Source organism: Adiantum capillus-veneris, chromosome 17 (genome assembly GCF_014529385.1).
Source record: "Adiantum capillus-veneris isolate H3 chromosome 17, ASM1452938v2, whole genome shotgun sequence".
Classification (NCBI taxonomy): domain Eukaryota; kingdom Viridiplantae; phylum Streptophyta; class Polypodiopsida; order Polypodiales; family Pteridaceae; genus Adiantum; species Adiantum capillus-veneris.
Window position 1 is genome coordinate 121,925,596 of NC_140947.1, and position 7,376 is coordinate 121,932,971.

A 7,376-nucleotide genomic window follows, 5' to 3' on the forward strand; every position below is an offset into this window, starting at 1 on the left:
TTGGTAGTCCAAGGTGGCCTTGGGATTCTCAACCATGATGTTCATGTTGAGGCCCTTTGCACCAAATTTGTGGTCTCAATTGCAAACCAAGACCAATCTTGGGATATCATGACCAAGGATATGGTAGACAAGGAAAAATTGTTCTCTAAAGGTGGTCAGTGGAAAGGGATTGAAATGCACAACAAACTTCTAGCCCCGAGGTGGGCAAGTTTGAGATTGGATGGCATCACGGGAGAGTTGGTGTGAAAGTGCAATAAAGCAAAATGGGTAGTAGGATGGGGTGAAATTTCTAGATACTTCCAGAACTCCATCTCGCACTGGTCCCCTTGGCTATCTAAAGCTATTGGTGTAACTCTGAAGCCTTACTGGTGGAGAGAAATTGCAAGAAGGATGTAAAGGACTCCAACAATTGATTCACTTTTGGGAAAGCAAGAGCTGGAAATCCTCTGACCAGTTGGTTGCCCAATTTCAACTCAATGCACTGAGAAGCTACTTGTCAGCAGAGCTGTTGATATCCTGGATAATACTCTAATGCCAATTTGGGAATCTACCTTTGAGTGGAAACCTTGGAAATGGCCCATGAGTAGCGAATTCTTTAAACCTCATACCAATGGCATCTACCAAGCATTAATGCATGAAGCTGATTTATTTGCCCCTTTGAACAAACAGTGGAAGAAACAATGGTCGAAAGCGTGATGGGTTGAGGTCACGAAGAACATTTCGAATCCACAGTTACCTCAGTTTATGAAGGTATATTTGTGGAAGGTCCTATGGGGGCCTTTGCCAATCCCACCTCTTCATGGAATGCCCGATGCTTAGATGCATAGTAGGGAAGGTGTGCAAATGGATACAAAGAACGTGTAAGATAGGGTTCTTCAAGAAGGATCTTTGCCTTGGAGGAAAATAGTTTCTAAGTCCTATAGTTCTAATATGTACTAAAAAATTTTGATACTATTTCTTTCGCAATATTCGGAAGGTCAAGAACGGACGTTGATGGTGACCTCTCTGTAGCCAGCTTCTCTGAGATTGTACAACAAATTAAGGAGATGATACTTGTGATAGGTAAGAGACAAAACCTGGATGATTGGCTTAGAGAGCGACCCTTGCCATTCACTCGAGCTTTACTATGTTAAGGGCTTTGAGGCTCTGTTGTAATCATCTGCCCCTCACGGCTTGGCATGAGTTTGGGACAAATTTGTATATATTTTGGTGTCATTATAATACAATCACTCACAATTGTGATTTTTGCCAAAATAAATAAATTAAAAGCTGTGAAATGAAAGGTGAAATAAAAAGACCCATTTAAAATATTAAAAAAACATTTAAGGTAAGTCTCAATCATCATGAAAACATTGAAAGTATGTATAACTTAACTCTCCTCTAAGACTTCTATACTATATATATATCATGCAGCTTAAAATTTTTAAGGAAAGAGAGACCCTCCACGTGCACTCACTGCTTCACTTCAAAAAAAAAACTTACAAAATGTCTCATTTCTGGAATCTTGGAATTTGTGAACCTTTTCAACCTTCAATTTTTAACCTTTCAAAGTTAAACAAGTGATAAAATCACAAGGTCTGCCCATTGCTAGAGAGTCCCTACAGCCCTTCATCTCGCTATGTTTCCATCCTCACACTAGAAATGCAGCCCCTTGGGAACTAGGGGCTTCCAAGAGTCATGGCAAAACCATTTGATTATCTATTGCAATACTATCTAGTCATGGCAATAAGACTGGGCCGAAAGATGATTGACACTAGTTATAGGGGGTGATGTGTAAGAGTTTAATGAAGTTTAGGTTCCCACTCTCGAGCACGTGAGCAAGCATCACACAAGATGCAACTAATTGAAGACTCCCACACACATGAGAGAGAGAGAGAGAGAGAGAGAGAGATTTGAGGGAAAGAGAGAATATTTTGCTTTGACGGGTGAGCTTAAGCGCATATTGTATGCCCTCTCTTTCACACTTTATTCCAATTTTAACCAATGAGCCACATGCAACTTAAGCGCATATTGTATGCCCACTCTTTCACACTTTATCCCAGTTTTAACCAATGAGCCACATGCAGCTTTACTTGTATTGGAGGTAAGCAAATATAAAAGGAAACACCCGACCAAAGATGCAAGCACAGGTCATAGTAGCAAGAGAGAGATCTTTCCATACATACGTTCATCCATATCAACTTCTTCGCTAGTGCAACATACTGCTAGATGCAAGTGTTGGTGGTAAGGATATGTCCCCTTCAAGCAACACTCTTGTGACTATCAAAATGTGTTCTATTGCCTTGGTACAAAGCCCCCTCATCAATTATTTGCCATCCAAACGTGAGCATGGTTGATATATCTTCAAAGAGACCCTCAATCATGTCAACTTATTGCATACCGCCATACCTCAGTAGTAGTTGGGAGACTCTTGCTTTGCATCTAGTCAAAACAACCTAGAGCTGCTTTAATTGCCCATTTTGGAAGCTCTTCAACGACTTTTACTTGGGCACATATGCCATACTTGGCATACGTATCAACCAATGTGTACGTATTGGCCACTCACCTTTAGTGACTTCTTGATCCTACCCCTATTCGGCATATCTTGCAAATAATGCATTCCGAGAGACGGGCTCTCAAATAGGCTTGCAGACGATTTTACATTAAACTAAAACCAATCCAACCATTTCAAGAGTCCAGATTGCACACAAGAATATCAAGAGACTCTAAAATACCAACATTGAGTTGAAAACAACCTCACACCCATTGCCCATGAGCATATTTTGCAATCAATCCATTTCAAGGGAGCACATCCCAAACACCTTTAAAAAAATCCTTCTTTCATAGATTTTTAGTGAGGTCCCCAATTAAAAAACCATTTAAATTTTAACATATAATCTTAAATTTCTAAATACCTTTGATATGAACTTATATAGAGAGAAATCCTCACTCTATTTTCATTGAAAATAGCCCATGCCTCTTGACCTTGCCCCTGCTAGTTGCATCTTGCAAAAACAATGCATTCCAACAAACCAGATTTTGAATTGGAATTTCACCAAGCGACTTTGCATTGAATTCAAAACATTCTAACACTCCGGCCTTGACCAAACTCCTACCATCTTGTAATGCACTCTACAAGATCACATCCCACATAGGGAGCTCTCATCGAACAAATTTTGCGCTTTCAAAATACCTCTTCAATAATCACAACTTTCTACAAGACCACATACTAACCAAAATGAAAAATGCTGACTTTGCATTGAGCTGAGAACACTCTCATTCTTCTTAGTCCAAGTGCAATCAAAGCACTCCAAGGAATCAACCTAGATACAAATTGCTTATTTAAAATTTTTGCTCTTTCAAAAGCACACCAAATCCAACACACGAGTCATGCAATTTCACGCAAGGAACCACATCCCACACTGGAATCACTCATCAAAATTTTATTGTCATAAGTTCACAATATTTAACATAGATGTCGTCTATCAATGCACTCTACGAGACCAGATTGCATGTAGAAATGCCAAGAGACCACTTCAACATTAAGGTGAAAAAAACTTGTGTTGCTTGGCCCATGTGCCACATCCCAAATAGGAAGCACTCAACAATTTTTTTTGCCCCTAATCATGCTCATCCAAGCCGGTTCCTTGCAAAACATGACTTTCCTTCAAGATGCAAGCATAAGTGGTCTCTTTTGGAGAGAACTCATCACTTTTGCATCCAACATTCCTAACAAGAGCAATGTATTTAGTATATTGACTCACTATCAGCTAGGCATGTGGCCTTCTCAAATATCAGACAGGGAAGGCAAATGATGACCCATGCCTTTAAAATGCAAGCATAGGCAAGTGCTTTTAAACAATGGCTAGGGCTTACTACTCTGTTCAAAATCTGCACCATTGTTTCATACATGATTGGGATTCGTACTCGACAACATTGACAAAGGGAAAATCCTCTATCAGTGTCCGTGTCAGTGTCAGTGTCAGTGTTAGTGGCAGTGGCAGTGGCAGTGGCAGCCCATCATTGGACAACATTAGATAGCATGGTTCATGAGAAGCTTGAGGTGTCAAGCCAAAGAGGTGAGGTAATGAGATGAAAAACGGGAAGAGGTGGCACAGGTGGCAAAGAGACAACATATGGGACTCTAGGAGGGAGAGAGGGATAACATGCGGACAGAGACCAAAGAGAATGTTTCTGAGGGCTCTAGGGACCCAAGAATCCCATGCATGCAAGGTATTGCTATCAAGATCTTATGTCTTGATTATTAATGGGAACATCATATCAATGAGTGTCTTCCTCTTTTCAACAGAGAATTGTATTTCAAGCTCTACAAGCATGGCTTTTGCAACGGCCCTGCCAACGCCACCGTAGATATTCTTGCTGAGTAGATATTCTTGTTGCTCGATAGGAGATCAAGGAACAACCAACACTACATAGCTATGGTCAATGCTACTCTCAAGTTCGTCAACATGTTCCTCTGACTTCAAGCTAAGATAAAAAATGGGCACCCTGAAGAGGTCAAATTGATCTCATCTTCTTCCATTTCATGATCCTTCTTGAAAAGCCATCAACTTGACCCTTGTTCCTCTTCATGGTCCTCCTCAAAAAGTCATGGCCTCTCCTTGCTTTGTTTCTGTCACATTCTCCTACAGCTTCACACTAACTGCAATGGAATCTCAAGTCTATGCATGGTGTAATATATCAGTGATATATCACGAATTCCACTTGCAAATATAATGGAGGCCACAAAAAACAAAATTGATGGCACTCTCCTCAGTCTCGAGTCCCTATGAGCCCCAATCACGACAACTTCTTTTAAAAATTCCAGGCTGTATAAACTCCAATGCCTTATACTACTCTGTTGCCGACTACAATAAAACACTTAGATCACAAAGGAGTGATGACCTTTTTTTAATCTCAAGCTATACGATGATTTTATTTTATTTTTAAAGGGGGGAAAAGTTAAAATTTATACCTTACATTTGGCAAACATCTAGAATTCATGATTACTATAGTCAATGGCTTTCAGTTTTAAGGATTATAAGATGGATATGGATAACAACTGATAGGTCCATCAACACCTGTAAAACACATTCAAAAGCTAACATATATGTTGTCTTGTTTGAATGAATGCAGGTGAGGACTCTATCCTTTCTTGGAATCTCTTTGGCTTTGCTGTTGTCCATCCTTCCTATACCAAACTAATCCCACTTTTTGAAGAAGACAAGTACAAAAGTTCCCTTCTATTTTTACACTTGAATGAGACCTCATTTATATTACAATGTACAAAAATAATTCTAAGACTAAGTTGTTTTTGTGTTATCCTTGGTCACTTGCCTAAAGCCAGTTGCCTTTTGAACTATTTGGTTCTTTTGTGCTTATTTATTTAAGTAAACAGCTACATACACATAGAGGCTACTGACAATTGTGATCTCTCTCTCTCTCTCTCTCTCTCTCTCTCTCTCACACACACACACACACACACACACACACACACACACACACATACACAAAGGCTGCAGACAAATGTGAACTCATGTTCTCTCTCCCTCTCTCTCTCTCTCTCTCTCTCTCACACACACACACACACACACACACACACTCCCTCTCTCTCTCTCTCTCTCTCTCTCTCTCTCTCTCTCTCTCTCTCTCTCTCTCTCCCCACACACACACAAAGGCTGTAGATAGTTGTGATCTCATGTTCTCTCTCTCTCTCTCTCTCTCTCTCTCTCTCTCTCTCTCTCTCTCTCTCTCTCTCATACACACACACACACACACAAATTGTGGGACGCGTGTCTAACCTCACTATCCTATCTTATTGCAGTATTAGCGAGAACCACAATTAAATTGTCAATCCATGGGATGAAGCTGACTCCACTAGTGCATGGAGGCTACAAGAGGGTGTCAATCTCTCGGAAAACACTAACAACTCGCATCTAATTCATGCTACACTCAAGTGACAGAAATCACTAAAAGCCAATCGCTCATCGGCAAACAAATCACATCCGTTGCAGCATCAAACGACATCCAAATGTAACGAAAATTCTAGCACATGTTTATAAGACCTAAGCAACATGCTTTATGGTCTCAAATCCCACTTTAAGTCAAGTGTCAAAATTACGATTATTAACAGCAATGGATTTCTAACCTAATCGTTTTCGACTCAAAATGCATCTAAATGCTTAGCAATGATGCCCCAATACCCCGCCTATACTTACTTTTTGATTTGAAAGTGTAAATTCTTAGTTATGATGAAATTAGGCCGCGGGTCAGCGATGCCAAAGGCTACAAAATACCATGATGTGCTTACCTCAATGCGTAGATCTCTTACCTTCGGTTGCAATGCAACAAACGCGATTGCAATGTGACAACCGGGGAGGGAGTAGGAAGCGTGAAAAGGAGAGGAGTGAGCACCGTTAGCTCACGCTGTGTATTGCATTATCTAAAACTTAATAATAACTTACAAAAATTGGCTTTTATACCTTAGCCAAGATTTTTGGTGGTCAAAACTAATATATTATCTGGAAGTTCTACCAAAGATGGGTAATGACAGGTTTATACAATCTGGAAGCTTGTAGCCCCGGCTCATCAACTACAAGGTTTATCCAAAAAAATAGGAGTTAAAATATTCCCAATTTATCAAAATAATAAGTGTTTTTACAATGAGAACTCCGAAAAATGGTATCCGTGGTATATGTGTTAGCTTGTTGCTAACATTCCCCCCCTCCTCGCCTGTGTCGTCCCTTGACACAGCTTTATGGGCTGAAGTAGTCTTCGGGTTGGCGGTTGGCGAGGCAGTCTTTAAGTGTTGTTAGAGCCTTTTGATATCTGATTTTTTGTTCCTTATCTGGCACTTGCAAGAACTGCATAGTTACTTTGTTTTTCAGCTCCACTGTTAAGTAGCCTACAAACCTTGAGGTCAGATTGTTAATCACTGGCACAAATATCTTCGTTCGCCAAGTGAAGAATCCTGTGTAGAACGCTTCCTCGAACGCCAGCATATTGTTAGAATGTAGAAACATGCATCTGGCATAGAATCCATAGAGGACTTCTTCAAAAGGTTAGTTTTTTATTTGAAAGTGTAAATTCCTAGTTATGATGAAATTAGGCCGCGGGTCGGCGATGCCAAAAGCTACGAAATACCGTGATGAGTTTACGTCATTGCGTAGAGCTCTTACCTGAGGTTGCAATGCAACAAACGTGATTGCAATGTGACAACCGGGGAATGAGTAGGAAGCGCGAGAAGGAGAGGAGTGAGTGCTGTTAGCTCATGCTGTGTATTTCATTATCTAAAACTTAATAATAACTTACAAAAATTGGCTTTTATACCTTAGCCAAGGTTTTTGGTGGTCAAAACTAATAATCTGGAAGTTCTACCAAAGATGGGTAATGACAGG